This window comes from Stegodyphus dumicola, chromosome 9, assembly GCF_044657685.1.
Source record: "Stegodyphus dumicola isolate Sdum_Otavi_A_Nest chromosome 9, ASM4465768v1".
Classification (NCBI taxonomy): Eukaryota; Metazoa; Arthropoda; class Arachnida; order Araneae; family Eresidae; genus Stegodyphus; species Stegodyphus dumicola.
This window is the reverse complement of record NC_140776.1, coordinates 64,399,630-64,424,806: the sequence shown is the minus strand read 5'-3', so window position 1 is coordinate 64,424,806 and position 25,177 is coordinate 64,399,630. Positions and strand designations below refer to the sequence as shown.

The window sequence follows — 25,177 nt, the reverse complement described above, 5'->3', positions numbered from 1 at the left end:
TTTAAGTTAGAATTGTATTTCGAAAATAAAAATACTATTTGCTATGATGCGAGCCGTATTTAAGGGGCCAAAGAGTCTCTTGTATTTTGCTGCAGTTTGGTCATGCTTGAAATATAGGGTTGGAAAATGATAAGTTAAAGTCAGTCTGTATCTGGTTTGAATCCAAAGTAATCGAAAGAGAACTAAATGTAGATTCTTCACTAAAGATATTGCTTGTTGTAACTGGCTGATAACAAAGACAATGCACAAAAGCGATTAGATGCAAACTTGAAGGAAATACGAACTTAATCCATCGACAGATTGACATATTTAAATGACTTAAGGGTAATGACCGGATACTGCATAAATTCAATCTTTAATATTGTAAAAAGTTATGGTTTAGTAGTTCCGATCTTGCAATATCCGTCTTGTAATCTCTAAAAACATAAATGTTATCCTGAATATCGAATTTTTAAAAAATGGGCATAAAAATGACTTGCCAACGTTTATTTATGTGAGTATTATAATACGTTTTTATTTCTCTTTTAAGAATTATTTCAGACAGAAAATGTATTACTTTTCATGCATTCAAAAATTATGTCACGTAAGTATAACACCTTTTCTCTGTCCTAAGAATATTTCTTGCAAGAAGAAAATGATGATTATGATAAATATTTTATTTAAACTTTTATTTGTCTTTATTTTCCTCTCTTTTATTTGTTTAATGTAGAGAAAGGAAAGGAAAACTGTGATATTTGTAATTATTCTAAACTTAAAAGTCTGTTATTTTTTCTGGTTAAAGGAACTGTCATATATTTATTGCTTAGAGCTTGGTATATATTATGACGTACGTTTACTTAAAGAAAGTTGCAAGCGCAGGCAGTGAAACGGACTGACGGACAAAATCCCGTTTTGGCAAACTCCGAAAATAACACTACCTCACCGCAATAGCGTTTCAATGAAAATTGGCTTTTAGACAGAAGAGTAAAATTTTGCGACATTTCATTCCAGTTCTTCATTTTAGATAACGTTTATCATCAGAATATTAGGGGCCCACCAGCGGCCGAGTGGTAAGGTCGCTGAACACTGGTAGTTCGGTCCGAGGTTCGAATCCCGCGAACGGGCTAGCTGCATGGGTGTTTTCGTGGTTTTCCCCATGTGTAACGCGCATACGAGCCAGTTTCCCCTAGGAAGCCCTCCACGAAGGCATCCCTTCCTGTAGGCAGATAGCCCTCGAGGCTCTGCCGTAATTAAATAACGTCAGAATATTAGGCGTATGCCAAAAGATGCCCGTACTTTGTAAAACACTTTATAATGAAAGAAAACTTCTAACTTAGTATCATCACTTACAGATTTTGAAAACACTTTCGAAGAAATATCTTTTATCACCTTAAAAATTTTCCTAGTTTCAAAATTTAAAAAAAAAAAAATATATATATATATATAAAATAAAAGGTTTCTTTTACTTCATTTTATTATTATTTCTATTGTTTATTTGTTTATTTTATCGCCTTTAAAAAAGTTTTCACTTGAGAAATTTAAGTCAAGGAAATAAAAATAATTCTGCTTTTAAGATCTGTTTTGGAAAATTCATTACTTTTTGTTACTTTGGGAAATTAGAAAAGAAATGAATGAAATAATACATGAAATAAGTGGAAGTAATATTTTAAAGCAAAATTATGTTAAACATTCTTTAGGCATGAGTATACTATAGAATGACAACATGCGTTTTATATACTCTTTCTCTTTCATGCATCAAGAAAAGTTATCGAAATGAATGCATTAAAAAAGAATGTAGAAGTTATTAAGTGAATTTTACTCCTTTTGTTTCTTCTTAAATTTCACATGGAAAAAGCTTACCATTAAAAAAATAAAGCTTCTGTTCTTAAAATTCATTTTTATAAGGCTATTTTTGCCAGAAAAATCAGTTATTTCTGGCTTTTCTACATTTTTCTTTAAACTTCTACTTTTCTACATTACACAGTCTTAATTAGTAATTAGTGGGACATGATTGTAAAATTTAAAATGTGGCTGTTCTGCTCTCATGAGATGCGTGAGATGTTAAATAAGACAATCTCTCAATTTAATGCAGGTGGTCAGAGAAACCTGGTAATCACTCTGCTTAGGTAAGCAGTTCTGAGAGTCACCAATATTCCTTAGATTGGGGGGGGGAGTCTAATACTGAATCTCTGAATAATATTGAGTCTACAAGTTTCTGAATCTAGTATTTCATAAGGGATTTTTTTAATGAATAAAAATAGTTTTCACTTCTGCGAACTCATAAAACTAATTTTTTTTATTTGTTAAGTTAGACCGCAACTCAAAATAATATATTTCGATTATGAAATTCGATTATCAAACGTATGTTTAAGCATTTCTCTTTTGAAAGTATAGAAATATAAAGAGAAATTCAAACTATTAATATACACTTACCAATTGAAAAGAAGACTGATGTTTGTATAAAATTTAAGAAATAAATATATATTTGTATAGAAGATTACAATCTTTTTTCTCCTGCAGGTTTTTATCATTGTTATTATATTTTATTTCTAGAAATAAACGAATTTTCTAGAAACAGAATTACTCATTTTATTATAAATTATTACAAACCTGCATGTAATACTACATTCATTGCTATAAACCTATATTTTTAATTGTATTAATGTATAAATTAATATTTGTTGTAAAACTTTACTGCATAGTAGAGAGAAAATTATTTTAAATGATTCTATTTGCTGCACTAATAAGTAATGCTTTGCCGTTTAATTTAGCTCCTTATAGCATGGAAGATCTTTATAACAGAAGACAATTTCTTAATACAGAAAATAAGATCCTTGTACATGGAAAACACATGTACAGGGAATTATCGTATTTCCCCTTGCGTTCTGTCGTGGTATAACAGTTTAAAAATCTAGCTAGCAGTTGGAAAATTCGTGTTTCGAATCCTAGGAAGAACATATCTGATTTTTAACATTTTTCTCTCCTAGTATTCTAATATCAACATATATGAAAGCTTTGTCAATTCGCAGCAACATCTGTTCTTTGAATCAAATAAAAAAACGCTTAATGAACACAATAAACCTCTCCAAGCTGTTAATAAACATCAATATTCACTACTATCTCTCTGAGACGATCACCTTCACAGGAGATAAAAAGCATGTGAAATCATAGGGGGCATTTGAAGGAAATTTCCCAGCATCTTTTCAATCAAATGAGGCCCACCAGCGGCCGAGCGGTAAAGTCGCTGAACACTGGTAGTTCGGTCCGAGGTTCGAATCCCACGAACGGGCTGGCTGCATGGGCGTTTTCGTGGTTTTCCCAATGTGTAACGTGTATACGAGCCAGTTTCCCTTAGAAAGTCCTCCACGAAAGGCATCCCTCCCCTTAGGCAGATAGCCCTAGTGTGCTTTGCCATAATTAAATACACCATACACCACACCTTTTCAATCAAATGCTATTTTCGAAGGAAGTTCATTTAGCTACGTAAAGAACAACTCTCAAACACACACACAGAAAAAGAAAAAAAATTGCGAGGCTAATTTACTTATTCACTGGCTAAAACAAAGAAAGCGAATATATAAAAAACAGTTTGATCTTTTCAATTAATTGGATGAAAGAATTCGAAGTATCAGTAACACTCCTACTAAGTGAAAAGCAGAAAAAATGTGACACATCAAGTGGTTTAAAACGCTTGTTAAATCAAAAGCTGCAATCAGTTGCGAAGAGACACGTGACCGAATTAATACACATTCCACTGAATCTGATAGACAGCTGCATGTGATACCTCGTGTCTTGAGAACGACGCTGAGTTACCCCAAAACATTTCATCATGATCCGGTTCATGTCTCCATGTTAGCTCTCTGGAAAGTTCTAGGTTACTTACCCCAAGCAATCGATCATTTTTATGTGGCTTTTCCTTTTCCACAAATGTAAAGGATATAACTTTCTTTTTAAAATGTTTAAACTAGGTACGAAAACGTCGGCTCTCCGTTTACGCTTGTAAAGGCTTTTACCAAAAATCAAAGGAATTCAATTACAGCAATAGTCAAATAGTCAAGCACATATGGGACTTCGGGAATGCCAAATAATTAAATGCGGATTATCGAACTAAAATTTTACAATATCGAAAAACGAAAAATAATTTTTTTCGTGTTACTGAACATTTTGTGGAATAAAAAATTGCGTATGATAGTTCCAGAAATATGTTTAATAAGAAAAATGTATTAGTAAATATATTTATTCGTAATTTGATAACATTTAATTAATGTTTACTACGATGCCATCATTGTAGCCAGTTATAGGCTTATTTTAAATGTATATGCACTGAACCATTCTCCAATTGTTAGAGCTTAGGTTTACCGTCCCTTCCCGTCTTTCTTTCTTTTTAATGTTTGCCGAGCATTTTTGCTTCAATAGGAAATGTTTTAGTTTTTCTTTCCACTTTTTAATATCACAAATAGCAGAAAATCCGGTGTCATATTCTTCCACTATAATATTTATATTCTCAACTTCTAAATTGCTTACGTCACGCATTTCCGTTTTATATTTTTATCAAAATTTTTCAACACGTTATTCACTTCCCACTGGCCCAAAAATTTGCTAAGTGTTCATCCAGAATAGTCGAATCTATCGGTCATTTAGAAGTCTGTTCATCGAGAACGGTGGTGCACAACATGGCGCGACAGAATTGCACAGGGAGAAAAGGAACTTTCTGTCCAAATTTTGATGAAGACTACCCTGAAGGATGGATCGTTAGGTCTCCTTTCTCTGTTCTCTTTATACCAACCTCTTAGAGGACTTGCGGATCGAGACTGTTTAGAGTGCCCTCCATGCCACAAGGGCATTGTACACTTAAAAACATCATGCTTTCTTTGGAATTCGAAACCGAGCCCAAGACTAGTTTCTCTACCACATGCCAGCAAGATGACTTTCCCCAAATTCTAAAGATATTCTAAACAAATAAATATAAAGGAAGCAAATGATATACAAAAGCGAAGTTTTAGACAAAAGACTAACAGGAAATGACAAAAATATGCAAAAGTAATTGTCAAGCCTTTCCGAATATTGCTAAATGAAATACTAGTAGCGCTATCCTAAGACAGAAATGTCTCTGAAAAGGATGCCGGATTATGGGCGTGCAGAACCATTCGATGCAGTATTATCAGGCTTTTAAAATGGATGCATTTTTAGTCTGTTACTTTAAAGCAGGCAATTCAGTTTCAAACCTATCCTGCCCTCATTTATAATCGTAACGCGTGTCGTCATCACCGCACACAGGTCATTAGTGGATTTTGGGAAATCAGAAGACTCGACCATCTTCTGCAACATTCTTTACCATGGCTATCGGGCAAGCCAGAAGGAAAGAAATGGTCGTGAAATGCCCATTCTAAAATAATAGACTACAGCTGATTATTGAAAAAAAATATATGTAAATTCATTTTTATTGTAGATTCATTAGGTTACATCGATGAAAGAACGCAAAAACTGTGCGTTGCCCTTCCCAGGATTCGAGCTCCAGAACTCCCGCACACGCGTCGAGTGTGCTTGCCATTACATCACGAAGACATGCGGAAAGGAGGGAGAAAATTATTTTAATTAATTATGGTGAAATCTAACATCGTATTAAGTTTCGGATCTCTCCTGTTGTTTACTGTTTTGTTCCGTTTGCTATTTCTACCATTAGAAATATTTAAATTGTTTTTAGCAGGTAGCCCGAAATTTAACATAATTTTTCAAAAAGTTATTTATTCCAGCTCATATGAAACCAAGCGTATCAGAAGATTAAAATATGGAATGACTATTTAACTGATTTAAAAAATAAACTGAAAATTAGGATTATTGGAATTGAATCCAATGGTAATTTGACTGGAAGGAATAAATTCAATAGCCCAGATACACAGGATTCGGTAAATTATACCAAAAATTTCGGGTCACGATCTGGGTGGCAAGAAAATTTTTGGTGTGTGGAGAAACGTTTTTTAGATTATATTGTAACTAATATTTGTTTATGTTATTAACCTAAGTGATAATTCATTTTTAAATATTAATTATTTGTAGTTAATTATATTCACTAATTATTATTTCATTATTTTAATAGCCCAGATACACAAGATTTAGTAAATTGTACCAAAAATTTCGGGTCACGATCTGGGTGGCAAGAAAATTTTTGGTGTGTGGAGAAACGTTTTTTAGATTATATTGTAACTAATATTTGTTTATGTTATTAACTTAAGTGATAAATCATTTTTAAATATTAATTAGTTGTAGTTAATTATATTCACTAATTATAATTTCATTTTCTAAGACTTTCCTTTCTTTTCCTCCCCTCTAGCAATTATGTGCAATAGTTCGCAACTGCGTACTTGTGAATCACGATTAGTGCCTGATTTGTACAAGGCTAATACCATATGAGGGTGGGGTACATGCTCCCGTGCCCTACACTATCATATGTTACTTAAAATATATAGAATACTACATATTTTTATTATTTCTAGTTTTTAAAAGCAAACAGTTTGATTAAACATTCAGCAAATTCCTCTTGAAAATAAATATTCTAAAAACATAATCGTATTTTTAAAATTTACTTCAAGTCCAAATAATATGTATCACTTTAAAGATAATTTTATGCAGAATTAAAATTTTTCTACTATTTTAAAATAACACCATTATTTGATAAAATTTAATATTTATACATTACATATAATATACATTATAAAAACAATTTTTCCAACAAAATTATGTAATTAAGCATTGAATTAATTTTATTTGCTTACAAGCGCAACTCTCAATTAAAAAACAACTATAATTAAATTAATTAGTACATATTATGCAGGAGCTAAACGTGAACATATTCTTCTCTTTATTTCTAATGCACTATTATTAAACAAAGATATCTTTCATTTGCAACCAGCAAAATGCATAACTTGTTTCGATTCGACTGAAATGAATTATTTCTATTTATATAAAAGTAAAACAACAACATTTCTTACAAATTAACGATTCATACGAGTAAAGTGAACAAAGAACAATAGGACTATACAACAAATAAATATATGTAAAAGCTCCCTCATCAATTTTTTTGTAGGATGTGCATTTACAAAATCTCAATCACGTTTCATAGCGTGCAAACTTGTTTCAATAAAATTTTACAATATGTACAGTTTTATCGTCCAGTATACAAAATAATTCATCAAACAGTTTTCAGCATCTAATAACTCACTTTGAAGAAATTAGTTGGCATTCTAAATTAATTAAATTTTTTCTTAACTCATAAATTATTTTGCAATACTTCGTATGATCATCTTAGATTTGGATCCATTTTTCAATGCTGAAAAATTAAAGCACCAAATAATATGATTTTATATTCTAAGTATTTTAAAATTTTTAAATCTGATGATTTAAATAGATGCTGTGGAACTGTAGAACTGTACAAGCTGGCAGATATAAGCCTGAAATACGAATATATGAGAATATAAGCACTTTTTAGTTTTTCATTTATAAGGTATTTCTCCCGCCTTCTTAGCATGCCTTCGTGGTGTAATGGTCAGCACGCTCGGCGCGTATTTCGAGATGTCCGTGGTTCGAGTCCCGACGAAGGCATTGCTCATTTTTCATCTCTCCCGCTTTCGAAATAGCCTACTGTCTCTACACATTAGTTAACTGAGTTTTTTTTTTTTTTTATATTTTATAATCTAATTTTTGGCTTAATTCGGATTGTTCGCACAGCAAAAATTTAAATGTAAAAACATTTGTATATTTTAAGAATTAATCAAAATTTGTATAATACAAAATCATTATACATTAAATATAACGGCTCACCAGCGGCCGAGCGGTAAAGAAGCTGAACACTGGTTGTTCGATCCGAGGTTCGAATCACGCGAACGGGTTGGCTGCTTGGGCGTTTTCGTGGTTTTCCCCATGTGTAACGTGTATACGAGCCAGTTTCCCTTAGGAAGTCCTCCACGAAGGCATCCCTCCCTTTAGACAGATAGCCTTCGTGTGCTTTGCCGTAATTGAATAATCCAATCCAATTCATTAATTATAACTATAAATATAGAAAATAATATCGGTACAAGGGAAAAAAGAAGGATAAATGAGAAGTAAATATTTTGAGCAAATATAATAAACTCTTTAAATGATTAAAATTGTTAAAAGGCCTCAAAATACTTCAAACAAAGAAAAGTGTATATCCTCCAGCGACATTACTTTCAGAGCAATTTTAGCGCTCTGAAATGAAATAAAAATAAATAAATGCACTGTCTACTTTAAAAAAAAAACTGCAGTAAGATTTTTAATGCCTACGATTATTACCATTACGTTCCACTCAATGCATCAATGCAACTGAAACAATAACAATTTTAGCATTTACCAAAAAGTCTTAGAATTGAAATTTTGATTTTTTTTTTTTTTTTTTTTTTTTTTTTTTGTCTCCAGCTTATTTTTTTCTATCATGTTTCCTATTTTTAATGGTAGAAAAATCTTAGAAGCGCTATTTTTAGTAATCTGTCCCTGTTCGCTGTCAATATAAACAAGCTTCTCTGCAGCTCGAAATTGTAAACAATCCAACCACGTCATACATTTAAGTTTAAACTCAGTGTCTGAAAAGTTATAGGAACGATAAATTCATTACACATGATAGCCGAATGAACTCAGAATTATTTTTTAAAGAACTGCAAAATATACGAGTATATCTCAAAGGAGAGATTTTTATAAAGCGAAAAATTTGCACAGATTCACAGTCTGGGGCATTTCTCAATTCGTCCTTTCTCATTTCAGTCTGCGGTCAAAATCGAACCAATTCATCCGATGATATATCCCATCCCCTCATCAGTAATCTTTACTGACGAAAGCCTAAATCTTTGCCTATTCATCCCATTTTTAAAACGTTATTGAGCAAGTCGCTTGTTGAAACAAGGAACATCCCGTCCTTGTTTAATCTTACCAGTACTTGCAGTGAAATGACTAGAACGTTGCATAAGAGTGAAATGCTCTTCTACTAGGTACGCTCATAAAGTAACAGGAAAAATTAAAAGACCAAATGATAAAATAAAACAAAGAAATAATAAGTACATAATTAGAAAGAGTGACACCTCTCGTTAAAGCCATTTTATTAAGAAGCCAGCCGTTAAAATCAGTGGTTATTTTGTCGTTTGCATATCAGAACGCCGCTATCATTTTCATTTACTGAGAAGACATTGTATTGAAAAATTTGCTTCGAGATGGATCAACATTAAATTTTGTTTAAAATTAGGTAAATCTGTTACCGAAATGTTAGATATGATTCGAACAATATACAATATATGATGATGCATTGTTATCAAGAATATAAGTATATGAGTGGTCTTTAAATGTGTATATATGAGTGAGCTTAAACAGCTTTAAATGCGGCGCTTTTAAGCGTTGAAGATGAACCAAAGATAATCAAAGAATTTGTAGGGGCAAATTCTTTGAGATAACCCTCTAAATTCCAAGAATGAGAAAAATGTGGAGAAATTCGCTCTTTGGTGAACGCTGATAGACGTAAAACAAACTTAGCAATTTTCAGACACGCTTAAGATAAGCAAAAGAAGCTGTATGTTGATTTGAATTAAAAATCTGAAAAAAAAAAAAAATGAGAAAGTTTTGTGCTCGATTTGTGGCTCAGGTTAGGACAGAAAGCAAAAAGAGATAGAAAAGAAAAATCTGAAAGCTTTCAGATATTACATTACGCCCAAAGGGGCGTTTTTTAACGTTTTGTGTGTTGCCTTTATTTATTAAATATTATGTTCTTCCCACTTGAACTATAAAATTCAATTCAACAGCAATATCGCAAAATAATTTTAAAATGAGCGTATCTTTAGAATTTCCGATACACAATCTCGCGCGCGATACACAGTGTTGCCATTGCTCGTTTCGAAATCTTTGTGTTTGTTAATCAAAAATTCATTAAGTGTTACAAAGTATGAAATAGATAACAAAACAAATTCCAAATTCCAAATTTGGGCTTCCAGATTGCCCGTATTTGGATTCAAAATTGGGTGGGTCTAGGCACCGTTGCTTTATCACAATGCGAAAAACATACATACTTTTATGCAGATTCTTCATTATTTCATTTCTTTAAATGTATTACAAGGCTCGAATATTTGGTTGCAACAATTTGAAAAGTGATACGGCCTTTTAAAGTTTTCGACGCAAAATGCCAAAACGATATTACTAGTCCTTCTGGAAAAATTGCCCCTTTGGAATAAAAAAATGTTTCGCAGTGATCATACTGCAGTTCAGGAAATTTGTAATTAATTATACCTTATTACCAGTATGAGATTTGGGGCTAGATTTCATTGGAAAAATCACTAAATAAATTTTAAAGAGCATTTATGCTTTTGGAAATCTAAGGATATACAGTAAGAAATATTAAATTCTATCACAGAAATTTGTAATTATGAAAGTTACATTATTCATATAAGTAATGTTGTATTCACATATATATGATGTAAATACAAACCAGTTCCCCCCTTCATAATGTGAATATGAGCTAGTTTTTAGTTTTAAACCCTTTGTGAAGAATTTTTTTATTCTCCCACGAAGACATCTCTTTGCAAGCACAGTTAACCGTAGTGAGCTTTGTTATTATATAAAGTTAATGCCAATCCTTCTTTCCATTCCGTAGATTCGTACTACTGGCACCTATAATATATTTCATATGAAAACTGTCACTCTCAGAAATGTTCCGTCCTGAGCGAACTGCCTCATCCCCTTTCCTAGTTATGCCATTGTTTCGAACTCCGATAAAAGGGCTCGCTGCAAGGCTGTTTTTATATATGACTAACGCAAGTGCCCGATGCCCGTTCAGATTCCCTTAGATTGGGAATAATGTATCTAACAAGAGAGAGAACGATACCGCTATAATCCTTCTCTAATAATGATGCAAAAAATACGATTCATAGTCATACATTTTTCAGTCTGATAAGATATGGAACCCACATAAAAAATTTCGATAGAAAAATAAACTAATTCTCTCTCATTATATAAACAACAATGGCACGCAGTTTTTAATGATTTTCGTTTTTCCAATCAAATGGTCGTAAAAGCTCAAGTTCCATCCAATACTTACCCTATATTCAATTTTATTCGATTAAATGTGGCAAAAAATTGATCATAATTGATCAGAAGTCAATAACGCGAACAAACACACAAACATAGATTCTTCTTTATATATATAGATTTTGTAAAACTTAACAAATTTTATATTAACAAACTACGATTTGAAAGCGAGCAGTAGCAACACTTTTCGAAATAAAGCATTTTTATCTCCAACGTGCGAGACTTGCCACTCTTGAAAAATGAGTGCGAAAATGAGTGTTTTCAGAGTTTTTAATTAATATCTCGGCTGATTAAAGCCGACACATAGATATTCTTCTTTATATGTACTCATAGATACACTGGTGAAATAAATTAAGAGAATTTGCATATTTTATCGAATTGCATAAAAAGAACTGAACTGAAGGAAAAACCACTGCTTCTAGGTAAAAATGCATATCTTGTTCGGCAAATACGTAAGCGTACACATGTGTGTAGGCGAAGCCAGCAGAAAAACAGGCTTTATAACAGCGTAGAGGGTAAGACGTATTACGTTCGCTAGCACACCTCGGCTAATTTCTTGGTATTATCTTTCAGCAATCGGTTAAATTTACATCGGAACAGTAAAAATGAGTAACCACCCACGTTTAGATAATGGAATGAGGTGGCGAATTGTGAGGAGGCTAGAGGTAGGTCAATCGCAAGTCCAGATATGTAGAGACTTTAATTTAACGCTCAGCGTCGTGCGTAACCTATGGAAACAGTTCCAGGATACTGGTTCCATCGACAGAAAGCCTGGGCAAAGTCGTTCAAGAGCCACGATGGCCAGAAAAGATCACTATTTGTCCATTTTAGCTCTCTCGCGTTCTCTCTCTCTATTTCTCAGCTCTCTCGGGACCTGTATGTAGCCGCAGGAGCCCGTGTAACAAGAGTGACTGTTTCCAAAAGACTGAATGATAGAGGGCTGTTTACCAGAAGACCGGCTGTTTGCGTCCCGCTCACGTCTACGGACAGGAGAATCCGATTAGCATGGTGCAGGTAGCATAGAGATTGGAGTAAGGAGCAATGTTTGACTGTTCTGTTCACCGACCCGTTTTAGCCTAAACACCGATTCTCTCCGTACTTTCACATGGAGAGAGCCTACCCTCCAATGTCCGCGAAATCAACAATTAGGGAGGTGGCGGTGTAATGGTCTGGGCAGGCATCATGTTGGATGGCCGCACACCTCTCCACTTCTTTGACAGAGGCTCTGTGACTGGTGTGAGGTCTTGGAGCCCTATGTTCGCCTTTTCCGGGGTGCAGTGGGACCCCAGTTCATCTTACAGGACAATAACGCGAGGCCACATAGAGCTCTTCTGGTCGAAGAATTTCTCGAGAGTGAGGATATTCGCCGGATGGATTGGCCAGCCAGGTCTCCAGACCTCAACCCTATAGAGCATGTCTGGAACGCTCTGGAGAGGGCATCACACTGCGAGGCCTGAATGGCTGTAAGAGGGGACAATACCCCCTATTAACCCATTTCTTTTGTGTCTTCTGCAACCGCTGTTTCAGATCTTCAGCCTACCATGAGTGTTACACACGAACATGTGTGTGTATTATAACCGTTGAATGTTTATTTTGTTTGTATTATATCAACCTATGTTCAAACTAAGTTTTATTAAAATCTGTCCAGTAGTTCTGGAGATCGTAGATGAAGTATGAACATTCTCTTAATTCATTTCACCAGTGTAGATAGCCAGTTCCCTGATACAGTTCTCCGTGAAAGTATCCTTTCCCGTAGGTAGAGTCTTCAGATAAATGAAAAAAATCATAATCTACAAATATTTCTGGTTTTAAAAGCTACTCCTAGAAACTAAAATTAAATTATAATCTTCTGATATTTCATTTAATGTTTGTGATCTTTTGTGACCGACAGAGTAAGACTGCACTGCTGAATGCTGGTAGCTTGTCCCAGGCTCATGTTATAGATCCCTACAAAATGGGTTACCTGCAGGAATGTTTATTCCATGTCTAACATGAATACGAGCGAGTTTCCTTTAGAAAGCTCTGCGTGAAACGTTCCTCTTAACTGATCGATTCCGAAGCAATTTTTGATTAATAGAGGATGGCAGATAATATTTTAACACGATTTTATTACTTCTATGCTCTAATGTTGGCTGATATTTCATCACCACCCATCATCAATTATCTCGCGTGGCTTAAATGTATTAAATTTTGTGAATTTTATGCGTAGGCTGCGAATAATAAATGTCAGTGGCAACAGCAAACATGTAGTATATTAAATTATTTATCATTCTACAAATAACTATCTGCGTGAGATTGCAATAGTTAAAATTTCTATAGCTAAATCAGGTTTCCTTTTAAATATATTCTTTTATATCATTTACCTTAAAACCATTGGAATGAAACACAAAAGTATATTTTTCATCTTAATTACCTTACAATTAGCAGAGCTGAACTGAGCTTTTTAATATAAGCTCTTTCATTATCAGCTGCCTTGGAACTAGCAAAGACCTTTATCTTAGTTTTACCCTGAAAAATTCCAAACTCTAGAACTTGTATTTTTTCTTTAATATTAAAGATTTTATGATTTTACTGCTTCATAAAACAGCAAAGCAATTTGGGAAAGGAAAAATGATGTCTCACTTTATCTTTTTGTATGCTAGTAGTTAAATTTCTTCCGTGCCGAGATGTATCTTCCAGCTAATATTTGTACTGGTTCTTCAACTAAAATTACCATTTCGAACAAACTTAACACGATTTTATTCAAAATTTTTAAAAACAAAAAACAGTAATTGTTTACGAAATTCTACCTTAAAATTTAATTAGTTACATTCAATAAAATATCAATAGAATATATTATGTTGCCATTCTGGGGATGAACAATTCAATCTCTATTAGTAAACTTGCGATTTATCGTCTGCAATTTACAATTAACGAATCCATTTACCTTGAGAGAAAATGAAACTACTGTGGAATAAGCCTAATAACCAGAAATGACTGAAACTTTTAGCAGTAATTATAAGGTAACTAATTGCAGAAGTTCGAAGACAAATTAAAAACAGATACAATTAGACAAAGACTCAAACCTCGTTTAGTAGTATATTTATTATTCGAATATTCGAAAAAAGGTACAAGAAACTGATATACGAGCATTTTGCTTTTAATGTTATCAACACCAAAAGATATTCGTAAGGAAAGTAATAATGTAAATTAGTTAGTTAGTAGTAAGAGAAAGTAATAATGTAAATTAGTTAGTTAGTAGTAAGAGAAAGTAATAATGTAAATTAGTTAATTAGTAGTAAGGGAAAGTAATAATGGAAATTAGTTTAAAGTAGTTTTACATTTATTTGTTTTGTATCTACACTGGGTAAAATGAAAATTGAGAGGTGACAGCATGAATGAGTAAGATGACTCGGGTTAGGATAATTTCTATCATAGCAAAGCATACAAGGCCTATCTGATAAAGGGAAAATTGTCTTAGTACATGAAGTTTTTAAGTGAAACTGGATCATACTGACGGCACACACTGAGGAGAACCACAAGCACGCCCATGCAGCTGGCCCATTTGACTTTGAGCCCAAGCCAAACTACCAGTATTAGCGGTTTTGCTTCCCAACCGCTGGTGTACACAGATGCTGTTGATTATGTGTGTATTTTATTATGGCAAAGCACACGAGGGCTATCTGCCTAAGGGGAGGGATGCCTTCGTGGAGGACTTTCTAAGGAAAACTGGCTCGTATACACGTTACACATGGGGAAAACCACGAAAACGCCCATTCAGCCAGCCCGTTCGCGGGGTTCGAACCTCGGACCGAACTACCAGTGTTCAGCGACTTTACCGCTCGGCCGCTGGTGGGCTTGCTGTTGATTATATAGCATGAATTATGACACGCAGTGTCCAGACTATAGTGCACTTTTTATTGCTTAAATATGATACTTTAAAAAAGTGATTCTCGACATGTTTCTTCATGGAAAGTTAACAACCGTAATTTCGTTTTCAAAAAGGTTTTCGTGATTTTTCGCAGATAATTTGGCTCCATCTTATCGGTTCATTGGAGGCAAGTGCTTCTTACTTGCCTCCCTCTTGTTCCGGTATTGGCACAAGCTTTTTTATCATATTCTGTGTCATCCTATTTGAAATATCATTACATATAAATATGTATGTGTGCGAGTAATGTTGTTTTGGGTATGACGCAGATAGATGTTAAAGCATACATAGTAGATCCGGAATAAAGAAGAAACTTGGAATTCATATTGTTGCAATAAGATGCAGTCGTAGCAGATTTAAATTATATCCCCTTTATTGTAATTAAACATTTTGCCGCCACATTCCACTTGGCACAGTGATTTTGCGTATTCAAAAAAGTTAAATTTTCTATACTATTTTGAAGAGAATGGGAAAGCAGCAAGCAGCAGTCTATCTAGATCAAGGTTCAGGAAGCAAGTGCGCAGTTGTCAAGTACAGCAGCTCATCAAGAGGAAGGTTTTGGTTCTTGAAATTTTGAGTAAAGCTTCGAATTAGCTTGTTTGCAACGTTATGTATATAGTATATGGATAAAAAATATGTATGGATTCATCTAGAAATGACGCACTGCAGAAAAGATATTACTGTTTTTAGAACAGAAAGGGGACATGCTCAAATTAAAACTAAGGGCTGTTACTAATTTAAATTATAATTTATATTTACATATTTTTATCTAACGTATTTTTTTTATCTTACATACATATCTAATAATCTCGTTGGTGCGTAGACAAAACTTATTAGAGAGTTGGCTAGAGAAGATGAAATCAATCACTTAGTCATGCCCGAGGAAAACTGCTAAGTTGATATGACTGGAAAGAAAATCACAACTGGCTTGATGGTTAAAACGATTTTTATTTTGAACAAGAAAAGTTCTTCAGAAATACATTTTTGCTTAATAGGTGAAACACTTGTGCTAACGGGTGCTAAACGCGGTTCACAGTTTCTATATACGTAGCTTGTATTTTTAGCGAGAAGAAAAGCAAAGAAACGTGACTTTCCTGGGCGGCAGCAGGCGAAAATGTGATGCGTAATTATTGCAATACTATTTATAAGCTCAGAAGGTCTTTTATTTTAATCCTGAGCAGTGATTGGGCAAAAGTCTAAAGCAATCCAGATACTGCAGGAAAACTGCAGATGCCTTGAAGAGGATTGTGCTTTAATTCAGAATCAGTAGTTTAAAGATCTTTTATCAGTTTGCTCCAATTAAGTTTATTTTATTAGTAAATTTTTGCTATATTTTTTTATCTTATATATATAACAATAATTTAGAATACTGGAAAGAAGACCAAATAATTTTAATAATGGTCAATGACTGTAGACGCTGCTAGCATACGAAATGTGTAAATGACTAGCAGAAAGGTGAATCTTGCAGGCAAACAGAACCGTAGATATAACATTACTGGATAAAGCAAATTCTTAAGATGTATAGATTCACATATGATTATGGTTGCCAAATGCACCCCATATTTTTGGAAGCTTAGCTGATATTAACGCAGTGGATGGTAGACAGATGCGTGTTAGCTCGAAACAAGCAAGAGGAAAGTATGCACTTATTCAAAAGAGGTTTGAGAGAGCATCAAAAGGTTTTGATTTCAATTGAAATCTTATTCAGTGATTGGCTAAGAGGTATCTGCAGGGCAGCGTTATGTAAGATCGTTGACGCGATTGATATTTTAAAAGTAGTTAACTATTTTTATGACAAAAAGGGGAACACCTAAATTAAAATTAAGAATAAAAGGGCTGTTACATCTAAACTCCGAACTATCAGCGCCTCCACATCTAAACTCCGAACTATCAGCGCCTCCACATCTAAACTCCGAACTATCAGCACCATTACATCTAAACTTGAGAATAATCTTACGGAAGAAGGTAGTTAGAACTCTGAACCCGAACTTGAATGACTGTTAGCTGGAGAGCGCGTAATTTCATGTAATCTAATAATTGTATATAACTGTATCTAAATATAATATCTTTATTTAAACAGAAGTGTCAGTCTTTATGCAAAAGCTTGGAATTATTTATATATTTCATCGAATAAGAATTTGGAATGGAACAAGCTCGGCTCCCGGGTGAAAGAAAAGGTAAGAGATTTCTTTTTACCTTTTAGAATTCTATTGAGAGATACAACAATATTTTGGCATCCCTGCCGGGACGCCCGAGCTAAGAATAAGAATTTAAATTAGAAAATAAAGATTAAGAATACAATTATTGATTACATTTTGAATTTTTGAACTGTTAAGAACATGTCTGAAGAGATCTTAAATAAATTAAAAAAGAAGCGCGCAGCTCTCCGAACATCAGTAACGAAATCGCTTAAAGATTTGGAATCGCAGCTTTCGGAAATTGATCCGAAAATTCATGATTTGGAAGAAAATTTAGAAATATTAAAGAATAATTTCGAATCGCTTAAAAGTGTCGATACAGAATTAGAACCTCTTTTTAAAGTCGAAGAATTTGATGCTGAATTCCAAAAATCTGAAGAATATCGCCAAAAGGTCGTTAAATGCAGTTTCCGTACCTCCAAAAGAATCGACGAATTAAAACGCAAATCTACTGAAACGGTAGTAAATAACCAGTTCAGTACTGATAGTCAAAGCGAACCAAAACATAACGAGTCTGTTCGAATTAAATTACCTAAGTTAACTTTAACGAAATTCTACGGAGATATAAACAACTGGCTAACCTTTTGGAACAGTTTCGAGTCTGCCATTCATAAAAATGATTCATTAGATAAAATAGACAAATTTAATTATTTGAAAGCTCATTTAGGTGGTTCTGCTTTAAATACAGTCGAAGGATTACCGATTACTGCTGCTAATTACGATTCCGCAATTGATCTTCTAAAAGAAAGATTTGCGAAAACAGATGTGCTCATTTACACTCACATAAATAACATTTTGAACACTAAACTGTTGAAAATCTCGAATGATGTTCGCGCCTTTAGAAAATTTTATGATAATATTTCTATCGAATTAAGATGTTTAGAAAATTTGGGTCAGTCTCTCGAGAATTTATCAAGTGTGTTATGTCCAATAATTCTGAAATCACTTCCCCAAGATATTTTGCTTGAGATTAACAGAATGAGTAATGGAAGTGCATATTGTAATATTAAAAGCCTGTGCTTGATTATAGCTCAATGTTTAGATTCACGCGAAAGGGCGGAAGTCATAAATAAGAATTCAGAGCATTCGACAGCGAATAGTGGGCGCCGTCAGTCTGCGTATGCAGTCCAGAAAATAAACACTCGTCATTTCAGCGATGGAAAGAGCAATAAATTAGAAACGAAAGCTTCTTCTGCTTCTGATTTAGTGTCCACGGGTATTAAAGAAAAATTGATTAAGGCATGTGTTTTTTGCGGAGATTTTTCCCATTCAAGCCATAAATGTCCTATTGCCCAGAAACTAACTAATGACGAAAAGGTTGAAATACTACGCAAAAATGGCACTTGTTTTAGGTGTTTACAAAATAAGGGTCACATCAGCAAATTTTGTGATTCTAACATTTTTTGCACCCATTGTCACTCTAAGCATTCTACGATTATGTGCAACAGAATTAATTCCGAGAGTAAAAAGGGAACGATCAAAACTGTCCAGGAAGTTGAAAATAAAGTACTTTCGAATCAAAGTAACCGTTCTGAAGTTTATTTACAAACTTTGGTCGTAGGGGTAGCTGGGAAAACCTTAAAGGGTTATTTAAGATTGCTAATAGACACCGGAAGTCAGAACACGTACATAAGTCAATATGCTGCTAAAACGTTGAAATTAGAAAAGATAGGAACTGAAAGAATTAAACATGGGTTATTTGGGGGTGTAGAAGTTTCGGAAGATCATAATCGTTATCAAATAGATTTAACAAGTTTGGATGGAAAGTACAGGTGTAAAATCGAAGCACTAGACCAGAGGAAAATTTGTTCGTCACTACCTAAGATCAAAGACGAAAAGTTAATTAAAGTAATGGAAAAAAGGGGAATCCTTATAAACGACAATCATGTGAATGGAAATCTCTGTCTGTTTCAAGAAAATCCGGAAGAGATTCATATGCTGTTAGGAGCGGACACCGCAGCACAATTGTTCACTGAAAGAATTGAACATTTTGCGGGGGATTACGTAGCCTTTGAGACCAAGTTAGGCTGGACTTTAATGGGCAAGATTAAAGAGAATGCGAATACGTCGAGTTCCCTGTCCGTTCTTTCTTTATCCTTACATGTTTCCGATACAAATTTGTCCAATCTTTGGCGTTTAGACACCTTGGGGATTTCAAGTGAGGAAAACAAAACGAAAAGTGTCTTGGAAGAAGAAACTCGAAAACATTTCTTAAAAAGTGTAAAACGAGATAGCTCAGGGAGATATGAAGTAACCTTACCCTTTATTTTAGATAAATCCTTCTTATTCAGTAACCGTACTGTGGCAGAAAGACACCTCGTCAAAACCGAAAGTAAACTAATTAACACACGCAGAAGAAAAGATTACGAAGAAATATTTGATGAGTGGGAAGCGAAGGACATTATTGAGGTAGTAACTGAGGAAAAGGAGGAAGGAGTGCACTACTTGTCACACAGACCTGTAATAAAAGAGTCTAGTGAAACTACAAAGATACGGCCTGTTTTCAATGCATCTGCACGTTCTAAGAATTCACCCTCTCTCAATGATTGTTTGAGTAAAGGACCAAATTTAATAGAAATTATTCCACGTATATTGAATCGTTTTCGAAAATATCGCATAGGAGTGTCATCGGATATCGAAAAGGCCTTTTGTCAAATCAAAATAGCAGAAAAGGATAGAGATTTTTTAAGGTTTCTATGGTTCGATAATCAACATAAGTTTAAAATTTACAGACATAACCGAGTTGTTTTTGGACTCACATCAAGTCCGTTTCTGCTAGCCGCTACACTTAATCACCTTTTGACTACAGTCCCAGAAAAATTTGTAGAAACTTCTAATATTTTGAAAGATTCATTTTACCTCGATAATTCGTTAATTAGCTTAAATCACGTAGATGAAGCTGAAAATTTCGTTCAAGAAGCAAGATTGATTTTGGTTTCAGGGCATTTCAATTTGAGATGTTGGCGATCAAATTTTCGCATTGACATGATCGATGAGATAGAGAGCAAGACAAAAGTTGTCCCAGTATTAGGATTAGTATGGGATTTAGAAAAAGATAGTTTGAGTTGCAAGATCGAAGAAACATTTAACTTGAGGGAACCTATTACCAAAAGAAAAGTTTTGTCAATTACCCAGAAAATTTTTGATCCCATTGGCTTTACTGCACCGATAACTGTAATTCCTAAGCTAATTTTGCAAGAAACATGGAACGAGAAGATTAAGTGGGATGAAGATCTTCCTCTTCCCCTAAGTGAGCAGTTTGGGACTTGGTTGAACCAATTGCCTCTGCTATCTCAGATTGAAATTCCTCGTTGGTTAAATATTGATTACGAAAACGAAGATACCGTAGTGCTCCACGTTTTTTCGGATGCTAGTAAAAGAGCCTATGCCACATGTGCATTTTTAAGAGCTGAAACCATCGAAGGTGTAAAGGTTCAGTTAGTAAGTGCGAGAAGTCGAATAGCCCCTATTAAGGAACTTACGATTCCACGGCTTGAACTTCTTTCCTGTCTGATAGGTGCCAGGCTTGCCAAAACAATTCTATCAGATTTGAAACTTAAGAATTGTAGAACAGTGTTCTGGAGTGATTCTTCTACAGCTTTGGGGTGGATAAGAAGGGATCAAGCATGGGGTACGTTTGTTCACAATCGAGTACAAGAAATAAGATCGCTTACCAGAATATCTGACTGGAGGCATGTACCTGGAAGTTTAAACCCAGCGGATCTCCCATCGAGAGGATGTACTATTGAGCAATTACAGAAATCGGCATGGTGGGAGGGCCCATCGTGGCTTTACTTACCAGAAGACGAGTGGCCCCATGTAGAAGAAAAGCCTGATGAAGAACTTATAAACAAGGAAAAAAGGAAAACGATTCTGACTCTTCTAGATCATGGAGACAATTTGGACCGGTACTACAAATACTTCTCTTCATATAGAAAAACCGTGAGAATGATCGCTTGGATTTTCAGGTTTTATCACAATTTAAAGAACAAAGATAAAAACCTCACTCCTGATGTCTCAGTTGATGAATTGGAGAATGCTGAAAAGGCACTTTGTAGATTAGTACAGAAAGAATCATTTACAGGCATAAACGATCCCGCCATTCGTGCGCTGAGACCAATCGTAGACCAAAATGGAATTTTAAGAGCCAAAACGAACGTCCTACAGCGTCAAGATAATGAAAATTTCCGATATCCTATCATTTTACCTTCAAAACATATTCTTGTTGAGAGACTAATTTACGAGAAACATCTAGAACTCCAGCATGCTGGTGTCAGCACTTTAATGACAAATCTTAGAGAAAACTTTTGGATATTAAAATCCAGGAAAAGTATTCGAAATATTATCAGAAAATGTGTAAGATGTAAAAGATTTGTTTCACAAAGAGTGGAAGTCGAGCCAGGATTTCCACCCGAAGATCGAGTCAGAGAAGGGGCGACTTTTGAAGTCGTCGGTGTAGATCTAGCGGGTCCTCTCTATCTTCGTGAGGGGTCTAAAGCGTGGATAGTCTTGTATACATGTGCCATTTATAGAGCCATTCACCTCGAACTAGTTACTTCTCTATCTACAGAAACTTTCATCCAATCTTTACGTAGATTCATTGCCAGAAGAGGTAGACCTTATGTGATATATTCCGACAACGGAACTAATTTTGTAGGGACTAACAGTGTTCTTAAGAAAGTTAATTGGAACGCCATATGTTCAACTGCTTCTATCCAAAGGATACGATGGAAGTTCAACCCTCCGACCGCCGCCTGGTGGGGAGGTTGGTGGGAGAGGCTTGTGCGAATGGTGAAAGAAAATTTAAGAAGAGTGTTAGGTCGAACGTCCTTAAATTATGAAGAATTATATACTATATTATGTGACTGTGAACAAGTGATTAATTCGCGACCTATCACATACGTATCAGAGGATAATCAAGATCCATCACCACTGACCCCTATGATGTTTCTGCAAGAATTGCCGTCATCTGGAGTTCCTGATATGGACTACGTAGATTCCAAAGAACTAAACCGCCGAGCCAAATACCGACAGAGAATAAAACATGATCTACGAAACAGATTTCGTAATGAATATCTTGGTCAGTTGAGACAACAGGCAATAAAGAAGGGAAAATTTCAAAAGTTGCAAGTAGGCGATGTCGTTCTGTTGGAAGACAGCCAGAGACGACGCATACATTGGCCTTTAGCCAAGATAGTCGAGCTTTTCCCCAGTAAAGACGGAATAGTTAGACTAGCGAGGGTCAAGACAAGAAATGGTATTCTGCTTCGTCCAGTGCCCCGGCTTTTCCCGTTGGAGATCTCTACTTCCGAATCCGTTGGCCCTCCGTTCCCCGACAGAGCACCTCGAGATAGAAACGACCATGCAACTGGTCAGGCTGATCAGGCTGCTAGTATTCCAGAACCTGCCTCAAGTCCTCGAGTGATGACCAGAGCTGGACGAGTTGTTCGGCCTCCTCATCGACTGGACCTGTGTGTATTGAGTTCCTCCGCATCGTCGGATCTCAATGGTGGGAGGTGATGTTACATCTAAACTCCGAACTATCAGCGCCTCCACATCTAAACTCCGAACTATCAGCACCATTACATCTAAACTCGAGAATAATCTTACGGAAGAAGGTAGTTAGAACTCTGAACCCGAACTTGAATGATTGTTAGCTGGAGAGCGCGTAATTTCATGTAATCTAATAATTGTATATAACTGTATCTAAATATAGTATCTTTATTTAAACAGAAGTGTCAGTCTTTATGCAAAAGCTTGGAATTATTTAGATATTTCATCGAATAAGAATTTGGAATGGAACAAGCTCGGCTCCCGGGTGAAAGAAAAGGTAAGAGATTTCTTTTTACCTTTTAGAATTCTATTGAGAGATACAACAAGGGCTATTGCTAGTTAAAATCAGAAGTTGGGTTTACATATTTTTTACCTTATATATAATAAGAGAGATGTAGATTTTATAAAGATTAAAACTCTATGTATAAGCTGTACAGAACTTTGTTCAGTTACTGAAAACTTTTTCTGAAGTGCATACGTGTAATGCAAGAACGAGCATTTTGAAGTACCAGAAAGTTCTCAAACATAACCAGCTTGTTCATACCTTCTTAAAATAAGAAGAAAACTGATGTCTGTATGCAGGTATAAAGTAAGCAACGATATAACTTTTATATATCTTTTAGTGAATGCATTTTTTCTATAGCAGCAATGTAAAGAAAATAACTTCTTTTTTCTTCTTTTTCCCCTTATAGGTGACAGAAGGAACTGAGCATTCTAAGATGCAATCTTTTTTAAAGTATGATATAAAGAAGCACCTCAAATGTTTTTGTTGATTGACATTTTTTGAAGGAAATAATAAAAAGCTTTTATGCGGCAATTAATAAAGATAATCGGCATTATATTTGATGAATTTTTATAGTAAAATACCGAATGACTCTCACAAAAGGTCGAAGAATCACATAAATTAATTAAGGCAAAGAGGTAAAAATTATAAATCGACATTAATAGACTGAATACTAAGCAACAAGTATTAAGAATTTTATTTTCTTTTGAAACTGTTTTACTGTGTATGCTTTTATCTTTGAATCGTTCAATAAAGCATATTTTTCTGTTATTCGCGTATTGTGACAATTTCTTATGAAATGAAATCCTGGTGAAATCTATTATGGAAACTTCACGCTCATGTATCTTCAGACTTCTTTCTTACACTCTTTAGTAATATTTTAGGTAAACAGATCGTCAGTTTTTCCTTTTTCCTTTTAAGAAATACGTAATCAACCCAAATATGAGAATTTAGTGTCCTTTTTTTTACCAATTTCAAAAAAAGCATTTTCCTAGAACTTAATTATGTTATTATTCTTCCAGCTGCTAAATACTGGATAACTTCCATTTGCTTCGTTCTCAGTAAATCCAAACTCCCTAAAACAGAAGTTCAAAATTAACAACAATGCTTCTAAAGGCATGTTAATGTTAACTCTACTTTAATAATATAAGATTTTATAGCTTCTTCGGACTTCTGATAAGCAATGCAATATTTTGTTATTTTCATAAAAACATGTATTGTCTATTCATCTTAAACTCATTGTTTTCCTAGTAACTCAAACTTCTCTACGGAATTTAAAACCATCAGATGTACTGTTTTAATTAGATTTAAATTCAGGTATTAGGAATAAATTTACGTATTTTCAATGTCATGAAATCTATCATTGTCCATCAATTACAGAAATGCCATTTTCCATTTTATATTAGCCATTATCTTTACTATTTACGACCAAGATCTTCATGTCAATCACAGAATTACTTAGTTACAAAGAATACAAAAGCTTTTGTTTATAAAATTTAGTCACAAACAATAAATTTCTTGGTGGGTCCTGAAACAAATCACTTAAAATCTTGATATACCTCGACACACTTAAAGTATTTACATAACTTTACAATAACTGTCTTTTTTTTTTTTTTTAACTTTGCCTCCACTGTAACATCATTTTATAATTTCTCCTAACATTCATTGTTGATTTAAATCCAGGTTATTATACCGCTATTACTCCTTCTGAAGCCCTGCATTAAGCTGTAGGTCCAAGCTTCATGGGCAGCTATGGATGAGTGCATATAACTTATTGTCTTTATTTATAGACTCGAGCATCATTGGTGAGAATACTGCGTTGCCCATCCGTGATTGTGAGTTCTTTGGAAATACTATCTTAGCTTCTGGTATCCCTATGTCCTTAAAGTCAAACCCTCAGAGAATTTGGAATTAATTATCACTTTTTCTCGTGTGTCCTGATGTGATGAACGTGATTGGCTCATCTAGCTAGCAACTAAGAAATCGACGGTCCCAGCAAACACACAGCTGATTTCTCGCATTTGATGGTCTAATGGTTTTTTTTCAAAGTGGAGAACTGATTAATTTTTTAATTGTTATTGCAACTCTACTAAAGGGGCAGCTGGGCTATTGCAGCATAGTTCTGCAGTGTCCTCACTTCGAAAGGACATTGCCCATTATCATCAATCTCTATCCTTT

The 25,177-nt window shown here is 34.5% G+C and overlaps 1 long non-coding RNA gene across 1 annotated transcript; it reads left to right on the top strand.

The window, feature by feature from the left end:
- Positions 1–337: 337 nt before the first annotated feature.
- LOC146995368 (uncharacterized) lies at positions 338–23,770 on the top strand. The gene is made up of 2 exons (XR_015043206.1): positions 338–493; positions 23,409–23,770. It is a non-coding gene; the product is annotated as an uncharacterized LOC146995368 (long non-coding RNA).
- The last annotated feature ends 1,407 nt before the right edge of the window (positions 23,771–25,177 follow it).